Source organism: Dermacentor andersoni, chromosome 1 (genome assembly GCF_023375885.2).
Source record: "Dermacentor andersoni chromosome 1, qqDerAnde1_hic_scaffold, whole genome shotgun sequence".
In the NCBI taxonomy this organism is placed as follows: Eukaryota; Metazoa; Arthropoda; class Arachnida; order Ixodida; family Ixodidae; genus Dermacentor; species Dermacentor andersoni.
This window is the reverse complement of record NC_092814.1, coordinates 282,578,987-282,599,561: the sequence shown is the minus strand read 5'-3', so window position 1 is coordinate 282,599,561 and position 20,575 is coordinate 282,578,987. Positions and strand designations below refer to the sequence as shown.

At 45.7% G+C, this 20,575-nt stretch overlaps 1 long non-coding RNA gene across 1 annotated transcript in view; it reads right to left on the bottom strand.

Annotated features, from left to right (window-relative positions):
- Positions 1–19,981, bottom strand: part of LOC140215322 (uncharacterized) — a 58,217-nt gene extending 38,236 nt beyond the window's left edge. The window contains exon 1 of the long non-coding RNA XR_011892279.1: positions 19,339–19,981. This is a non-coding gene — a long non-coding RNA (uncharacterized lncRNA). The remainder of the gene's footprint in view (positions 1–19,338) is intronic.
- Positions 19,982–20,575: the final 594 nt, after the last annotated feature.

Below are 20,575 nucleotides of genomic sequence, written 5' to 3'. Positions count from 1 at the left end.
CGCCTTGGCAGACGCCGCTTCGTACTATGTTATTGACAGTGTTTTACAATGCTTCGATATTTATAAACGTAATTGTTAATTTTAAGAGCTGTTAGATCAGCACAAAAGGGAAAGATTAAGCACTTTCTTGCATGTTATAAATCTGCTTCACTGAGAGTTGAATGTACTGTGCCGTATCTGCGTAGCCAGGCGCGCCGACGCGAGGCAGCCGAAGCGCACGATAACAGACAGGAGCTGTTCACCGGGAATGGCGCCGCGTTTCGACGCGTACGCGCCGTGCCACACTGTCTGCGCGTGCATGGGGGCGCGGACGCGAGTTTGCGCGCGTCCGCAAGTGTACGTGTGGTCTGGCCTTTATGTGCCCGCTCCTGCGTCGAGCGTCGACGTTCCCGGCGTAACCGAGTGAAAGAGCGCAGCGGGGGATATAAAAAAATAAAGAAAGCGGTGAGAGCGAAAAGACCCCGAGGTTCAAAGCGGAGGAGGAGGGTGCAGCGGAAAGCATAGTGCGCAGCGGAAGCGTATGTCGCGCAACGCGCGCACTGCGGCGACGATGGCTGCGGGATGGCGCCATAGTAGTGCGCGTCGTCTGTGAGGTCTGTCTGCGGCGGCTGCTGTGAATCGCGCTCACGCGTCACCTATGCGCTGCTTATCGCGATCTCCCGATTAGCGAGGCATACGCGCCATACATCTCTCCGTTTGGAACGTGCCGCACGAGACAGGTTGTCCGCGCCAGCCAATATATCGCGAAATGAACACACGTATAGAGCTGCGCTCAAATTTCGCATTAGAAAGTATCGTAATCATCGGCGATTTTTTTTTTCTCTACATAACAATACCAAAGTAAGGCGCGTGGGTAATAAGGTTGCAAAGATATAACGGCTAATATTATTACATGTTTTCTTTATATTTCGACATGCTGCGAAGAAAACAGCACTAAGCTTGTTTAGCCGCGGTTTTGTGGATTGTACAGGTTAGTCTTTATTCTAGATAATTGGAATAGATATTAGGCATCGTATCTTGCAAGGATCGTTTCTTTTCGTAGCATATGCGATAAATTCACGTCAAAGCATGTAAATCAGTGCATTAAGCCGGAATCCTGGGGGAACAGCCTGCACATTATAAGACATAGCAAGTTGCGGGCATTTTTCGTTCGAGATATTTTAAAACCGTCCCGGAAATGATGCCTTTCTGAAACTGAACACATCAGGCAGTGCAGGGCGAGCTGGCAATCCTTACAATGAGCGATGCATATGCCGGAAGAAATTAAGAACAAAAAAAAGAAAGATGTGTTCCCAATTTTCGCTTGACTAACACGTATTAGAAGCTACGTTGCACTGTTGCGAACTTATTTTCGAGTCCTTAGTACCGTCAGCATCATAAGGACTGCTTTGCTCAGAGCAGAAAAGAATCCTGTACGTTATGCTCCCCGTTCTTCCTTATCTTTTTTCACCATACCTCTCTCTCTCTCTCTCTCTCTCTCTCTCTCTCTCTCGGATACGTGAAACGCTTTCGCCTCATAAAGCAAATGAATAACTGCATGCCGGCAGACAAAACGAGAACGAAATATTCTGTTTTTCTAGAGATTTGCCGAAATTATTTCCGGCATGTGCCGAGCGCCGGGAAGCAACTTCATTTACAAGGAAAAAGAAAAAAAAGAAGCTTTCTCTGATTGTATGAGGGTAAAACAGAAAATATTAAGCAACTTTTTATGAATGAATACATTGCATTACTGAAAGCGAAAATGTGTCGCTTCACCTCTTCAGTGTTTTCTGCTATCGCGCTGAGCTGTAAAGCGGTCGCGCGTTGCAGCTTATACTGAGCGCGATAGTATAAATGCTTCCACTCAGTGTCTGTTTCTCCGAATGCATTTTCGCCACCGATCGGGAACCTCGAAAATACTGCTTCGATAGAAACTCCAGCCTTTGGAGTGAGCGGCGCCATAATGCATCGCTCGCCTCCGGTGTCTCGTGTCGCTGGCCTCACGAGTCCGAAGGAGCCATACACGGGCTGTTAGGCCTAAGCGCTTTCCGTCCCATTCTGTCACTTCTCCCCGCTGTTGAGCGAATAGTGTAAGGGCGCGCGTTGTTGCGCTGCAAGATCTCTTTCTTAAACGGCGCAATACGTGACGGAGCTTTCGCGGCGTTTTAACGTATCAAATCACATTCGTTTTTCCGGTAACCTAAGCTTTCAGTAAGTCGCCTGTGCCCTATTTCAAACATTTTTCACTATTGCGTCCGTTGTTATTCGCGTGTCTTTAATTAGTGCGTCAACGCTCTGGTTTTCAGATTCCGTCGCGGCTTTCCGAGGGCGACCATTCCGAGGCTAATTCCTGGCCATTTTTTAAAACGCTTGATCTATCTTCGCACATTGCTAAATGTTCTACACGCGTCACAATACGCACACTGATGCTTCTTGTTAATTTCTGCGGCTGAAAATGTCTATTTTAGGAGGAATTACATCACCACACGTGGACAAAACGAGATGCCATGGAACGCCACTCCACTTAGCCTCTACTTGTGACTAGATGATTTAACCTGCAAAGACAAAATTACAATTTATGATTCCACAACAAGAGGAGCCACGTGTCACCAAACACCCATTCTTAAGCGCTTTCAGACTTGTGTAGGAAAAGTAGCTGATCATTACTTCCAGTACGGCCCATGTCTGATGTGTCACCCACGTAACAAGTGACGTGTGGGTTCACCATTCTTGCGTCTCGATTGTCGTCCTATATAACGCTTCGGTGAGTTTCCAACACAACAGTGAAAAATCCGCGTTGTCATTATTGACCAATACTTTGGTTTGCAAATTATGTTTTACTAAAAATAAAAAAAGCACCTCCAACAGTGGCTTTGCAACAGAGTCATTGCGAAAATCTTTGTTTCGAGAGTGAGAGAAAGACTTTCGGGAAGCTATTGAATTTGAATGAGAGATGAGACTTATCCGAATAAAGATTAGGTGCATTACACGAAGCTCTTTGCACGAAACGCAGTGAGTGGCGCCACCGTCGCGCAGAGCAGGTAAGCCCAGCCGCGTCTTGCCGAAACATTCGTGCAGGACGGGCGCGCAGTCAACGGAACTAACAGCGGCGCGAAATAGAGATATTTTTGACAGTTTAATTGCTTACGGCAATCCCAGGAAAACAAACTTTACTGCCGGAGCAACGCCTTGCGTCTCGAAGACGTGAATCGGTATATGCAGTCCCCGCCAAAAAGAAAAAAAAAAAAGTGCAAGATTTTCCTCGGCCGTCGTTATCGCGCAATTAAAGCATCGGAACGAGCCCCCAGGCTGCTTACTCGACGAGGTCGCCGAGGAACCCTGCCCACCCGATGGCCTCTAAACATTTCCTCTTGTCGACGTGCGCCACTCGCCTTTGGCGCCGGCCAAATGGGTGCGCGCGTGCGTGTGTCGCAAGGAGAAGTTGGAGGAGGGAAGCCGAGCAGTTATTAATGTTTGCGCGGAACGCCCAGCCTCAGCGGTTGCAGTGGCGAACCAGCGAAGAAGAATGAATGAAAAAATAAATAAGAATAAAGCGACTGATTTACAAAAGGAGGAAAAAAGAAAAGCATATTCATACTCGCTGAGCTCGCGGCACGGCATCGATTCGTCTGGCTGCCTCCAGTCGGCCCCATAACGAACCAAGGCGGAGGATAACGCCGGCGTCGGCGGCGCGCTGTTTTGTTCCCCATGCCGGCGCGCGCACTCCACCGGCGCTGCAGCCCCGAGCCGCCGCTGTTTTTCTCGACGAAATCGAATCAAAAGGCGAGGCACCGCCTTCTCGAGATGACGCTTACGCCGCAAGCACCTTCCACTGGCGGGAGAGCGAGAGAGCTTATCCTGGAGGGCGGGCTGCACCGTAAGGCGGGCTGACTACGCCCTTCGCTTTGGCGGCCTGCCTGCTCGCCTGCAAGCCCGCGGCGTCGCAGCGACGTGCGCCGTGGCGCGACCCCCGATCCCCCCCCCCCCCCCCCCCCCTTTCGTAAGGCCACTGGCGTCTTGCAATGAACGAACGTTGTTTATCGTAGCACGAATGTGCTCGCGCCACGCGATTCGTGCTGAGAATGACGATTACGGACCCTTGCTTCTCGCGCGCGCGCTGGTCCTGTTTGCGCGTATGCATTGGCGTTGCGAGTTCTCTCTGCTGTCGTTCGGTTCTCGTGCAGTTGCTTCGTGCGACTGCTAGTCCACATGCCCGTGTGGTCCCCTCCCACCCTCCCCCCATCTCTCGCCTCGTATGAGTCAGCCCGCGCGTGCTCAAGTCTTGCTTTGTGAAATACCCGAGTTAAGCCTGCCGATGTACACACACGTGCATTCAGTATTAGGGCGATATTTCTATTTAGGTTACCGGCAGGATGTGCTCGACTGCTGTTTCGGCAGAAAACGGCAGAAAACCGGAAGGAACTATACGAGTGAGGGCGCAGAATTGCAATAATGGCTTCCTTCCGGCTTAATTGGCTGACACTGCTGATACAGCTTAACGAGGCCGACAGCCCTGGCAGCAGAGCAGACTCTTGCCTTTATCTGAATTTTTGGCAGGTAAATAAAAGGCCCCGAGTTCCAGTCTTCCAGCGCGCGTGCGCTGGCTATATTGAATACTGACGGTAATTGCCGTCTTATAAAGGCGCATAATTCAACTTTCAGACTGCTCTGCTCACAGTATACTATAGCAATGCTCTCTGGCCTCGCGAAAGTTCAGACAACCTACTTCCGTGTAGGAGCAGACTTCTCGGTGAACAGGTGTTTAGATAATTGGGAAAAGCTTTGTGTTTGTATTCTAAGCAATAATCACCTGCGGAAAGTATCAGCTGCTTAAATAGCTAATAAATAAGTAGCCCTATTTGTACATTTTCAGCAGCAAGGCTAACCGAAAATTTCAGGACGTATACATATAGATGGTGTTGCTTTACAAAGTAATTGACGCGTACTTAACGTTCCCCCTAAACTCTATCGCTAGCTGCTGCTAGAATATTTTTGTATGGCCTGTCATTGATACCCGCTCAACACCTTCGAGCTACTTAAAACCGGCGTCTCTATACTCTGAATTTAGTTGGTTGAGTAGCGGGGATTAGTGTGCCGTCCAAGAAGAAACAAGTAATGCAATCGACTTTGCTGCTTTTTTTTTCCTTTATTAATCTGCAAGTGTAGAACTGCCGGCAGAATATTCCAGAGCTGAACCTTGCCGCCAACTGTAAGCGCACTTCTGAAAGGCAAAGCAAACGCAACTAAAACGTTAGTTGATATTGCAGAAGTAGTTTGCAGACGAGCGCAGATCTTCTTTATGGTGGCTTCGGGCTTGGCTCTCGCTGGTCTCTGCTGTGGCATATACGCGCGGCGGAGCGGAAGGTTTTCTGCGCGAATACATGTAACAAAGTCGCCTCCAGCTGTGGAATTCGACCACATAGCCTTCTAAACCCGACGCCTAATGACTGAGGCTGACCGTATTACACAAAAAAACTGATTTTTTTTCTCCTTGTCGTTCTGTCCTCCTACGACGACACCTGATATATGTCTTCCAGCATAGGGGAATCGTGTAGGCACCGTCACAGCAAGCAAGGTAGGCTGCGAGGCCATGTGGCGCTGCTGCGGCCTACGCGTTTCCTTGATTTTAGAATGTTGGCACCTCTACAAATTCCAGTGTTATTACCATAGCAGAGCAGGCAACCGCCGGTTGCTGCAGACTACACCAAGCTTGACGCATGTGCCCCCTTCGAAAGTCGCGGCAGGCTGTACTTTACTGCCACAATTGGTGCATGTTGCACCTGTAGAGAAAGAGATCAATTCTCATAACGGTGCTAGACTCAACGTGATTAACACATTAACAAGCGGACAATAAAAACTGAGAAGAGAATTCAGTGAGAACCCTTGCAGAAGAGTAGAAAACAATTCAAAGGACATTTTCTTTCCCCATTTTCTTTCCCCAATAGCCTGACTTCAAATGTTTCTGTAATGAAAACGTTAACTTTTTCTGATAATTAAAGCAAGAAAGTTATAAAAGCGCTGCTCAGCATGATTTCCGGCACAAGCGTGTGGGCCTTTATGGCGAAGAATGCTCATATTTAAACGGTGCATCGATCAGATTAACCTCGAAAAAGGCGTTGCTCCATAAGTGTCTGCGCCACATTGGGCCGAAGCTTTTGACAGGCCAGGACCCGCATTCACAAAAACGTTTTAATGCGAGCATTGTTCGTCAGAGGAAATAAAAACCAATAATCGTGCTGTACAGATTCGAGAAGGTGGGAGGCAAATGACAAATGGCTCCTACGATCGAAAAGCTTTGCGAATTCAGCCCAAGAACGTCCGAGCTTTGCTTCTATTTATTTTTCAATTTTTATTTTGCAATTGTTCGTTTTATGTTAAACAAGAGACGACTCTTAATTTGCGCATAAAAAATTTTTGTAATACTATCACTCTTTCCAGTCGTTTTAGTGGTCTTTTTATGAACTATGATCACTGTAGTTACATATAACTGGGCTGCAGCAACTTTAAGCGATCCTCGTGTAAAATTTATTTTAAGCCGCATGCCACATGCGTTAAGTCCAAAATTTTAGTCCTATTTGGTTATTTAAGTCGGAGATTAAAATGCAATTTAGTGGCTACAAGCTAACGCAAGGAAAATCATCCATAAATAAGTAGCGCATCGCGTCTTCGCAGTGTTACATTATACCACCACAAAAATGACACAACATCCGATAACGCGGTGTGAGGCGCGCGCGACGTAGCTGCATGGTGAACGCATGACGTGCAAAATAGCAAGCTTTTCGACGCGCAGGCAGCGTTGACAAACTTCTTTGCACTGTGAAGCAGAAGTTCAAAACGTAAAGAAGGACAAGAAGAGGAAATAAACTGGGCGAATTATCAACAAACACAGCATGACATTGTTTTGTCGTCGGCGGCGAAGAAGTGACGGTGTTGTCAGAACAACATAAATAAATAGCTACCGTGATACCAGCCTGGGTACAAATCCTTTTACATCCTTTCTACGTATAATGAATGCAGTTTTGACGACTACATGCGAACTTGTGCACGTCGTTTGACCATCCTGCAGGACGTGTACGAAACTACACTCTATCGCGGGATCGAATCCCGGCCACGGCGGCCGCATTTCGATGGGGGCAAAATGCGAAAACACCCGTGTACTTAGATTTAGGTGCACGTTAAAGAACCCCAGGTGGTCGAAATTTCCGGAGTCCTCCACTACGGCGTGCCTCATAATCAGAAAGCGGTTTTAATTGGCACGTAAAACCCCATAATTTAGTTTTAAACTACAATCTCGCCATTTTTTGCCTTTAACAATTCTGCGACGAAATCATCCGTGAATTGCGGTTCTAGATAAGAGGAGACAGGAAACCAAATGTACGCGTTTGCGTTGACGTAATAAAAACGCATTTTATGCAACTGCATAGTCCCGTAAACAAGGCCCATATTCACAAAAATGCTCTTACAATAAAAGTTTTCGTATAAGTGAAAATTCCGACCAATCCTGATGCCGGCGGCCTTCCCTAATATAAGGCGGTTGGTCAATGGCATAGTGGACTTGCGAAAAAAAAAAAAAAAAAGCTTTGTGAATTCGGCCCTTAACGGCCACATTGCCGCGTTTTTTTTTGTTTTTCTTTTTTTTGCGAAATAAAGGTATACCCGACCAGCGCGTGTATCAGTATAGCCTATCCAGTTTGCACACAGAATTACGGGCTCTGAATCAACCGAACCAACCTGCAATCCATCCTTTCGGTTTCAGACCAGAGCGCTTCTATTTCAAAACATATTATATTCCAAAGACGCTAAGTCACTAAGCTGAGATACTGAGACTTTGGCGCCTTCTATGTCTTGAGCCTATCTTATAAATAAATCACGCAGAGAGTTATGTGAACCCCTGCAACGTTCATGCGCGAATATACCTATGCAAAAATGTGAAAAATTAATTGCGGTTGCCATATACATGCATGCCGCTAGTACAATTAAACTGCGGCTGGGATAATGTCACCATTTTGTTCAGATTATGTTCACTTCTTTCGTTTCGTCAGTGGTTCTAGTGATGCTGCGCCAACGTAATAGCCGTCGCTCATTAGGTGTATGACAAGAAAAGAATGAAATCGGATTAAAGTAATCGTTACATTACAGCGGCCTAGCCATGGGACACATTTCGTGCCTGAAAGTGTGTGCCCTGCCAAGATCAAAGGAGGACAGGCTATGTATGCTGTGTATGGAGCAGACCCGACCAGACCAGCGCATATATATATATATATATATATATATATATATATATATATATATATATATATATATATATATATATATATATAGACGCCCCCTGTGATTTTTTTACAAACTGGTCAACGCTAGGGCTGCGATGGCACTGCAGCAAACGCTGTCAGCAAAAATCATGCCGCACCTTTGCAGCTCGAACGTACTTTGAGCAGTAGCATTCTGCACTGTCACCACTCTTTATTTCAGTTAATAGCAATGAGAGTTAGTTAGTCTGTTCCACTGCTTTTGGGATGAATTTATCATCATGCGTTGAATTAAGAAAACGGGAGGCTTATTACTCCAGTGTGTGCACAGCATGATTTTATATCATCTGTATTACTGTTCTTTTTATATACCAAAGAGACAGTTTTTATCACTATCTTTATGCTTATTTTGCTGAGCCTACCGTCTTACACGACTAGCTGCTTCGTTGTTGCGCTTTCGTCAGCACTGCTTTTCTGATGGTAATCGAAATTTTCTTGATAGATTTTTCGTGGTATTCAGCCAGTTTACAGATAACCGTCTGTATACAGTCTGCTTGGATGATTCGTCTTGTCTGGAGAGATGGAGGCGGAGCTCCTTCTTCTGAAGAAAGCAAGCTGGTAGTAAAAACGACCAATATTGAGCTGCACTAGGACTACAGTTCTTGCGCGCTTCATTATTAAAATGCGCGTGGCTGTTCTTTGCTCACCATATAGACTAACGCTTGGCCGTACCATTGCGGTAAGCGGCCATAGTGCGGCCACTCTGCAGTTTACGTCGCATGAGTCAACTGAATGTTTGGGGTGGGAAATTCGATGACTTTATATTACTCAGCATAAGTTACAAGTAAATTTTTATCGTTTAGACTTCCCTATTGTGTTAAAGGTGCCGTGTTCAGAGCCATCTTAAATTCACTAACAAATGAACAAACATTTCACGTCTTGAGTACCGTTTTATGTTGAATGGGAGAGCAAAGATCGCTGCATACACGCGCAAGAAGAAAAAAAAATTAAGCATGTCTTTTCCACAAATTCACAGCTACAGATTAATCGTAGCAGCTGACTGAAACCTATTTCCCCCCTTTCTTTTACCTAAAAGAAAACGCTTCTTGCATTTATGTAAAAGTGTGACCATGATTCCAAGCTACAGAATTGTTTTGTATGCCCCGACCCTGCCTAAGATCAGCTTGTATATATAGCTCTGTGTGATTCTCATCTCCACTGCGTTGCTTTGATTCCCACTTCCCTCTACTCGGTGTACCAAGCCAGAGATTTAGAACCGCAGGCTGATGGCGCCGCCTTTCTTTCTTAAAAAACTTCATTTCTCTCTCTCTCTCTCTCTACGGCTAGGTAGACATTAGCTTGGCAGACTGTCTAGCGGATATGCTAGCTTCACAATTAGAAAAAGGGCAACGCGCAAAAAAGCCTTGGAGCGTCTCACAATGCCAAGTGTGATGCCTCGTAGTTACCTGTCTTCTTTAGATTGCGTAGTCTTGAGTGTGCTTTATTGCTAACAAACCTTACAGTACAAATTCAGTACGCCTAAACGTGCATTTGAAGTGAATTTCTTTCAAGATGAAACTATGCACGTAACTTGTAGCGTGAGAGAATTGCAGACAACACATTTTAGATAAATAAGAACATGTTGACACAAGAAGATGTGAGCCGCGCGGTCACATTATTGGCAATTTTTGTCATTCTAGAGCGAGCAGTTGCTTTTATCTGTGGTTTGGAGCACATGAGCACTTTCCATGTGGACTCAATAAAGGTCATGGCGCGACCACGTTGCTTGAAACGTTAATTGACCTTGTTAATGTTCTATTAGGTCGTAACTGGGTAGCATTTGCACCGCTTTTGTACCTAAGAAATGTCTGCGATTCTTAACCATGACATACAGGCTTTATAGAATCGTAATTCATGGTACACTTTACATATTGTCTTCAAAAGTCGCAAATAAGCTGTGAAAATTGGCGATGGTTAAGGGAACCCATATAACTCAATTTAGCTTCCCACGGACCTCCCCACAAGGTCATTGTTGTTTAGGTTGCGGATGTGGATGTATCAGCATGCGGATAGTACGACATTATTGTAGGAATGCTGAAGTTTAGAAGCAGCATCAGCTCAAAATAATATAGTCCACAATATAGGCAATGTCCAAAATATAGGCATGGGCACATGTTCCGAATTGCTCGACGGGGAAGATATTGGTTAAGTTCTGGATATATTGACCATTTATCAGTCACTTTATTACGTCGTATATATGTTCGTAAATGATCATAACAACTCGAAGTTATTGTGATATAGCAATTAAATATGTGAAGGCCAGAAGTAAGTTCAATTTACGGTGAAATGAAACTTATCAGACCAAATCAAATTTATTGGACACCACAGGGATGTCGAGTGGCGCTGACAAAAATCCTATGCAAAGGCTTCACTAGAGGTCTAGGCCCGCTACAGATACTTGAGATTTAGAGACAGTGAAACACAAATTGCATAAAAGCACGAATTGGCATAATAATATGTACTCAACAGCTGTAATATCATTTACACAATGTATATAAAAAACAAGCACTATTTATATATATAGACACTCACTCTGCACACGAAAAACAATTGCATTGCATAGCGGGATAAATGCACAAAGTCATCACCGTGTTTATTCTAAAGATCATGTGCAGTGTCAAACACAAGAGGCAAATTATATGGCAATCTTCGCGGACCACAGTTAGAACGTGGTTTTGATATGAACTATTCTCTTCCGGTGTGAGTGCTGTGTTTATTGTGCTTGTGTGTGAAATTTACCAATGTTGTTATAATTAGGCTGCCTTCCCTGACCCTACTTTGTATTTTCTTAGTAGTATATTATTATGTGGCTCTGTGATTGGAATTATGCTGAGGGCGATAAAAGCCTGTGCGGTACGAGTATCGCAAGAACTAGAGAGAATATTGCCGCGTGGTAGTAAAAGTCACAAACACAGTAGCAAAACCGTAAATGGCGAAACTATATCTTTACTGGGCGAACTTGTGCCCAGAAAAACAGGCTACACCAAAAGCAAAATGACAGCGGCGAACATAGTCGGAGATCGTCGAAAATCTGATCTGCCGGTCAAGCGCGTCGGTTTTTAAGCACAAGACATCGCAGGTTCCGCAGTAATCGACGGTGCCCGCATGTCTTCCAGAAAGTTCCATACAATTCGCGTCGCACATGCAATCAGATTACACTAGCTTTGGTGACAACAGAACCATCGATAACATTCGAGAAACTTCCGATACGTGCGGGCGCGTCCCGCGCTGAGCGATAACATTTGTTAGGCGATGAAGAGCGGTCACCCGAAAAAGATAAACAAATACGCGTGTCAGTATGGTGAATAAAAGAAAAGCACGCTGCTGAATTACGTGTAACTGTCTCATGTTAGCAAAAGTGATACAGTGCCCCAAATTAAGAAGGAGTAAGTAATAATCGAATACAGCTGAACATTACATAAAATATTTGCAGTCTGTTGAGGCAGGGCGTATCACAATCTTGATAATATACCCAATACATTTCACAACTTGCGCGTAATCATTGTGCATGGTTACTCGAAGATAAATGTTCATTCACAACACGAACAACTTGTACAACAAATGAGTAGGTTTTTAGTGTCAGCTTTGCATAAGACGTTGCGTAAACCATACAAACGTGGGGTATACGCAAATTTTGCGAAATGATGTAGATTCTCCGTGTCATGATCCTTCTATTAGTTCTCAGCGGACGCCATGAAAAGTTAACCAGTAAGGAAAGCAAAATCAGTTATTAAAACATATTCTTCACAGATTTTCAATCGTTTTATAACGACATACTAATTGTTAGCTTTACTAGCTGTTTTAGGGAGACGGTGAAGTCTGCAGGCAGCGCCGGCCTCTCTTTTTCTCCGACACGATAAATGCGCACAAATCGCTGCCAATTGTTCAAGCAAAAGCAAGAAAAAGTAGCGTGACATATTTGTAATGCATATAAAATACAAGTCTCTCTGGCAAGTGCAAACTAGCTCCTTTCTGAGTCCCAAGTTCAGAACACAACCCTTGCGAACACAGAAACAGCAGGTCCGCGGAAATACTGAATATTCTTGCGCTTGCTTCCTTATTTTGCTTTCTTACTTCGTTTACAACGGTACCAGCATTATTTGAAAGTATTTTAAAAGAAATTACGCTTGTAATTACTTAATTGTCAATCTTCGGTTAATTCCAATGTATCTTAGTACGTTCGCATAGTATCTAAAATACTATCTCTATTCTGTACCTCAACTACTGCAAGAATTCTAGCGCTTAAATAGTGACACATGGTTTGCTGAATTTTGTTTCTTATCAATTTTTACAAGGATGTGAAAGTTGTAATAATGCTGTATATCAAATTGCTGCCTCTGGTTCAGTAAAGCATTAAATGGCTTAAGCAGCTTTGGATGTAAAATGATACACAAAGTATTAATAAATAGAGAAGCAAATACGTCATTTGTGCAGTCCACGACGATAAAGCATTGGCGAGTTTTTATTTTTTTATGTTTTATAAAGCGCAGCCGTACTGTTAGTATTTCTGTGCTGGCAACCAGCAGACTGCTGCAATAGGTCCTCCACCCACAGAACGATAAATGTAGGCCCACAAAACCGTGTTAAATTTGCATATGCGTTTGTACACAACCAGTCACGCAACATTTCATTATGAAAGAATCTGCCGCGGCGTTTCTTGAAGCAACGGAAACTCCCCTTTGTCACGAAGAGCACTAATGCGCGCGTCTTTGCACTCGCCGTGACAGACAGTAGAGCCCGCTAGGAACAGCGGATTTCGTCGTTCTGACAACGTCGGCAGTTCATCTTTCGGCTGTGTAGCCGGTGGGCTGCGTTTGTTCTTGAAGAAGTAATAACATAAGTAGAAAAATGATACAGAAGCAGTCCAGCGTGACGAAATGCTTGGTTCGTCACTCGGCGCATTCTGCATCTAAAGGAAGCGCTCAACTTTGTGGGGATGCCGAGTTTTGTTTATTTTGTATTACACAGTTTGGACGTTACCGTACACCGACAGAGTTGTCCATTTACCCTTTTCATGTCGAGAACAGCTCAGCCGTACCAATAATTTAGCACCACAGACCAATATATATATATATATATATATATATATATATATATATATATATATATATATATATATATATATATATATATATATATATATATATAGGTGTTAGTCGATCGGGTTGTTGCATTTATTAGCGATGGCGGTTGGCTAATCCCAAACAACTCTCACAAACGAAAAGCTTGGTCAATTGTTCCCACCGTCTTCTAGTTCCGCGCGTCTAATGGATTCTACAGGTTTGGTGGCCCTCTCATGACAAAATATGCTTAGTTCATGTACCACGAACTTGTTCCAAGCAGTGCGTAAATCTCACAAGTATTTAAAAAAAACAAAAACTAGAATACATACTGACAAAAAGAGGCACTGACAAAAAATTACCTTTACGAGAGCATAACTTCTGAACACGTATTTATGAAAAAGGTTCTTACGCTAGAGCTATTAACAGCAGCGCAGCCAATCGCAATGTTCGACATTATATTAACAAAGCCGACCAGGCTAACTGCAGAAGATCAGCATACCGAACGACATATTTACGTAGTTTTGCGGTAAGGGTTCATTGGTTGGATTCCAGCACCAGTTTGACAATTTTCGGGACTGGTTTGGTCGATGAATTCGCCGAGCACAGTGACATGTAACTACGACATGTCACTTTCTCAAAATTTTGCGGTAATTTCAAATTTAGTAGCCTCAGCGGTTGTTCAACTCTCAATTCCTTTACTGCGACCGCAGTCACTCTGACTCCCACCAACGTCCCCACCCCCCTCCCCCCTTGTTTGGCACCTTGTGCAAAACCCTGTGCAATGTCCCACTGCTCTATGGGCAACGGACGACTACAACGTGACAAAAATGATGACAACAGCGGCAGTATGACGATGACACGATGACAACGACCACACGACGACATGACGTCTGCGGTATGACGACGACACTTTAGTTACTCGCATCCAAGTAAGCGAAGAGCCGTGCTTGCGAAAGGAATGTTTAAAATTAGCGATCCGCTCAAAGCCTCGGTGCCAGCGACTTATTGCATTGCGTGCCAGCCAAGTTGCGTGTGCGCAGTAGATGCTTCGGTTACCGAAACACACGCACAGACGCCACCCTTTCAGAGTGCCCGCCGCGCAGGAAACCCAGCACAAACTATCAGTAAGTTGCGCGACAGCTCAGTGGTTAGCACGTTAGACCCCAAATGTACATTCTCGCAGTGACCTGAGTTTGATCTCCATTGTTTGCGGCGGACGAATATGTTTTTCTTCGCCGTAGGGCGAGGGTGAAGCGGGGGGCGAGTGATCTTTTTGGATGAAATCTTTTGGATGAAAGAATGTCGTTAAAGCCAACGTTTCCACACGGGAATTTATCTTCGTCAGGGCAGCAATTGCGAAAGCAGTTGCTGCCCCTCACTGTTAATAGTTTCAAACCTTTTCAACTCATCACTTCAAGTTAATTCAGATAATTTAATCATTTCAATCACCGTTGAAGTTAATCCCTCCAAGCACTGTTAATCTCTTCAAGCCTCCTACTTCCTGTCAACGTTCTTTGCCTAATGTCACTTCAAAAATCCATGACTCTCAGAATATGTGTGTGACGCAAAACAAAATACCACACAAGTTACCAAGCGTGAAAGCTGCGAGTTAGCTGCGTCCCCTTCCCAACTGCGCATAGACACATAGGCATGGGCTCAAATGTCAGTTGTGGAGATCAAGGTTTTACTTTTCTCCTCCATATGACGAGGGTGAAACTGAGGCTGAGGTGGTGGAATGACGACGATATCCAATGTGGTCGGAGAAACGGGAAGGAAAAGCGAATGGATGAATGTGACACAGCAAACATAGTTTTGGGCCCTTAACTGTTGTCGAAGTTGGGGGGTCTTCGGGTCTCAAAGGAGTACCGACCACCGCGGGTTTGAGCTTAGCGAGCCACAGGGCCGTGTCAGCCGTCAGCCTCTAGCGCCACTTCGCGCGAGCTCAGGCCGCAAAGGGGCTACCGAGCGACGCACGCAAGAACACAGTTGCCATGAGCTAGCGGAAACAGTTTATTGTATCCGGCGGCACCCGACAGTGCACCAGCACCCGGTCCCGGGGTGGCGGGGAACCAAAGCGGTCCCGCAGCAAGGGCGGAGAACACAGTCAGGGGCTGCGAGAGCTCAGGTTCACGTTGGGACACGCCGCTAGCTCAGGGCAATACTGTGTTCTTGCGTGCGTCGCTACTTAGCCCCTTTGCGACCTGAGCTCGCGTGCAGCGACGCTAGCGCCTATAGTACGTCGCTGCGAGAGCACAGGCTCAAGCTGGGACACGCCGCTAGCTCAGGGCAATACTATGCACTTGCGTGCGTCGCTCGGTCTAGCCCCTTTAATTGCGACCTGGGCCGCTATATTGTAGCGATGCCTTATGCCTTATTCTATGCTATTCTTATCATCCACCACACACGGCCGCCTAATCCCCTTGATAATGGAGGCAGACCGTCGCTCTGACCACTGGCCAAGCGCGAAAAGCCTGAAGAAGTATAGAATCGGAAAAGGCATCGCTACAAAATACCGGCCCTGTGCTCGCGTGCAGCGGCGCTAGCAGAGGCGCTAGCGCCTATAGCACGTCGCTGCGAGAGCACAGGCTCAAGCTGGGACACGCCGCTAGCTCACGGCAATACTATGTTCTATATATCGTGCGTCGCTCGGTAGCCCCTTTGCGACCTGAGCTCGCGTGCAGCGGCGCTAGAGGCTGACGGCTGACGCGGACCTGTGGCTCAATAAGCTCAAACCCGCGGTGGTCGGTACTCCTGTGAGACCCGAAGACCACACAAAGTAAAACTTGAAGAGTAGATAGGAACCAAAATTAAATGACTTACCTTACCAGAAAATGGTTTGTTAAGGAACGAGCATTCTTAAATGACCTCCCAAAAATTCTGCTCACATATAAGCACATGTGCGAACAAACAACCAACCAACCAACCAACCAAACAAACAAACAAACAAACAAACAAACAAACAAACAAAGAAACAAACAAACAAACAAACAAACAAACAAACAAACAAACAAACAAGCAAACAAACAAACAAACAAACAAACAAACAAACAAACAAACAGACAGACAGACAGACAGACAGACAAACAAACAAACAAACAAACAAACAAACAAACAAAGAAACGAACAAGCCAACAAGCAAACAAAGAAACGAACAAGCCAACAAGCAAACAAACAGACAAAAAATGGACAGAGGTCGCAATGAACATTTTAACGCGGTTCATTGCAGTGGTCTACAAGAACAACGTCGTCCACCTCAAAAGTACTAGTTCCAGTAAACGCGTTTGTAGAGCTACGATAACTCCACATTTCACATTGCTTTCTTTTTTTTTTTTTGCAACACAGAGGAGACGTTCGATAGCCACGGTATTCTTATACGGCGGTCATTTGCAGCGAAACAGAAAATGTGGCATAGGCATAAGCAAGGTCTATTTAGAGCTGACATGACCGGATCTAATGCTTCAATAGCGCACCTCTACATTCCAAATACATTCCAAATTTTATTGCTACATCGCATAAGGTAATACCTGTCACACGAGCATCTGTAGAGCGTTCAACTGATTGTTTATTGACTCCACATCGAATTTTTTACTAGTGGTGGTGGTGATGGTGGTGAATTGTAGCAACAGGCAGGTTTAGCCTGGCGAACAAGGCCGCCAATTGCTCCGCCCGAGCGTCTCGCACAATACCGCTGAAGGGTTTTACCATATGTCCATCAAACCAGTCTCTCTTAAGAAATCGATGAGGAGACGTGAAGTTTCTTTGCGGGCTATAACTGATCCCTCGGGAAATATAAGGTGTTGCAGGCGCGCATGCGGAAGGTCCTTGTTTTGCAGATTTTTCAGGAGAGTGTCTCTTTCATCTTGGAATTGCTGGCAGGACCACAAAAAGTGCTCAATGTCTCCTGTCTCGTTGCATGCCGTACAGTTCGGAGAATTGATTCGCCCCGTTTTAAATAACCAGGCCGGTGTATTAGCAGATCCTTTTACTGCTTTTCATGCACCTTTAACATTATCAGGTGATTGCCGATTTCGTTTGGCAATATTGCCATACCAATTGCGTAGCCACAGAAATTCCATTTACTGTCATGTACTTAAAGAAGAAACTACTATAAGTCGACTGAGTACCAAGTAATTTTGGCTTTCTAACTACTTTTCGATCGGTTGGACGGCGCAGTTTGAAGCGCGATTCACCAAAATCTACGCGTCCGAAGTTTACAGACAAAAAACGATGACCATGCAGGGCAAATGATTTCTTTGAATTGTTGAGTTCATAAAATCCACTTATTTGTGTGAGGGAACGAGGAGGTGAAAAGAACTGAAAATTAAAAAAAAAAAAAAAACACCGTTACAAAATTAGGCTGCCAGCACTCTCAGTGTGCGCAGTGTACTACAGTAAAACACATTCTTGGCCCGAGCAGATGATTTGTTTTCGCTTTATACGTTGCCACAGGCTGACATCTTGCAGACGCACGACTCGACAGCTGCAGAGGCTGTGGAATCGCGCGTTCGCAAAACGTTTGCACTTTGGCCAGCGATGCTGCCGGCCAAAGTAGCTGAACTTTTTGACAATGTGACGGAGGATGAGACCTTCCATGACTGCGAGTGAAGTGCAATAAATGCCGGTTTCCTGCGCCTAAGAGGTGCGTTGGTGCAATTTTTATTCTGCTAGAATTTGCAGCTCGTAAAAATGTTTACGGAAATTTATTGCCCTGAAATTGGGTGAGCATGACACTTTGCGATGAGTGTGTTCGTGATCACGCTTGAGCATGTCGTCCGAGCTAAAATAGGTACGGCTTATACAGCAATCTATATTAATATCAGCTCTTATGTATCAATTTTGTCTTCGAAAGTCTCAAAAACATGGAAGCTACTTAATACAGAAGATTTTTTTTTCCACTAAGGTTCTGAAGAGAAACTCGCAACCGTAGCGACAATCCTTTGTTACATTTACTATGTAGTAAGCGGAAGTGAAGGGTGTGGTCGTCGTTCATGGTAATAATGATGACAAAATGCGCAATTATTCAATGATAGCGCCTTTTCGTTATGACATGCTGCACACTTTAGTATGATAGAGCTGGACCACTAAATTTTCGCTTTTCGTACTGTGCATTAGATATTTGTTAAACGATTCAGAAACAACGTATTTGTTGAAAACAACAGAGGAAGATCCTAAAGAACTTTTTCGCAGAGATACCTTAACGGCGCACAGACGACAATGTAACTGCAGCAAATAAGTTCAACGTACTTTACAAGTCAAATGTAGAAGTTGAGAGGCACAGAAGAGCATTGTTGCAAGTACCTTTGATTTTAGCAACATATCTGTATTGCCGAAGTTGCTATTAGTTTAAAAGGCATCTAACATTTCGGTAACCAGCTCTTCTACGCCGTACTGTGTCCGGGCTATGGAAAACGCCCTCTAGTACTGCGCAACGTAACGCTGCATACTGTGGTGGAAATGGACAACACTGTTGTTCGCCCTTACCCACCACCTTATCCTCCTCCCTTCAAAAAATGTACAGTTCATACTGCCGAGCGTGGAAGAACGGATTGGCGTTTGGTGCCACCAGGTACGTATCACCGTGGATGGCGGTCTTAAGTTATAGCGCTTTTCTGCGTAGAAACTTAATGTGAAGCGAATTTGATTGAATGTTCCGTAACACGATTGTGTTCGCGATTTTTCGCACGACACAGGCGTGTTTATATTTGGCGGACGGTCAACAGAATGATCTAGCTTTTGTTGAACATAGCTACGTATATGCAAAATGAAGGCATCGGATTTCTCACGCGCTCAATTTTGCTGCAGACGTATATGTGCGTGTGGCACTTCACAGAAACGTTGCACCGAGTGCTTGTTCAAGACAGGAGCACCAGGGACGAAATGAAGGAAGCGAGGCGCACCTTGCTCCTTTCAGTTTGCCCTTGCTGCCGTAGTTCTCGTGCAAAGCACTTAGTTATTACGTCGAGTGCATATTACATGTCATAGCTTACCGTAACAACTGGCAGCCGGCTAGCCGGGAGAGATATCCTCTTCGGCAGGTCGCTGTCCGGATTATTCCACAGAACGCGCGTCATCCCGCGACGCCTTACGAGCATGTACGACGGAGGACGCAGGGCGCAAGCTCACGCACACGCAAGAGGGACCCGGCGCCTGAGCGGCTGCGAGGAGCGAGACTGCCGCGTGAGCCCATGGACAAGAAGCGCGTCGGGCCCCTTCCAGGCGAAGCCACGTGTGCGGAGCCGTGGAACGACTCAGCCAGCGGTTCGTCGGGGCGACGTGCCTGAGCAGCGGTGCATCCTCTGGACATGTCTTTACGGTTGCCCAGCGCCGCATCGGAGCTTGTCAGCGGCGGCGGTGCGGGCAAGAGGCGGCGGATGAACAGCGTTCGCCTCGATTAATGGTGCGAACAGCGGAACCAACCTTGGGCCGGCTGGCGGCTTCCCGCGGGTTTCTGCCCCACCGAAGACGTGCTACGGTTTCTTGCTTCGGTGCCGACCGCAGCTTCCCCCGGTCTCGATCGGCTGCCGCCGCCAAGGCGTCCACTCGAGACGGGCACGCTCTCCGAGCGCGCACTCCAGGCCGGCTGGATGCATGCGGCGCGCGCGTCTCGGCGCCGTGACTCGCCGGCTACGGCACTTAGAGTGGGCAATGGGTGATAAGCGCGCCCAGTGAGCGCCTGTGCGTGAAAAGGTGAATGTTGGCGATGCACCTTGTCAGTTCCAATAAGGCTTGCCGAAAGGAATGGACGGCACTGGATGTAAACTCGTAGTGATCCAGGTTTCACAGAAGAACTCGCTCCAGAATCGAGGGAACAATAGATTAAAAAAAAATAGTATCGTTGAGGGGGGGAGGAAAAGAGATAAGAAGAAGGCAGGGAGGTTAACCAGAATCATGTCCGGTTGGCTACCCTACACCGGGGGAAGCGTGAACAACAACCTGCCTGATAGTCAGCTCCAAGTAACGGCGAATGTCGCAATGAAGACTAGGCCTGCCAGAAGCTGGGCAAATCAGTTATTTCACATCCGCACGATCGATCTCAACCTCGCGCTAAGTAGCCCAAACTAAGTCACGCTGCGTAATGCGAGGTTGTAAAGCCAACTTGTGCTTCACGTTAAGTGTCCTATACCATACATTTACGGGCTAAAAGTGAGGCTAAGAAAACTTGTTTAGCAAGGAATGGGGGGGGGGGAGACGAGTCCCTTAGTGTGGCCACGACTGCTTTTCTCC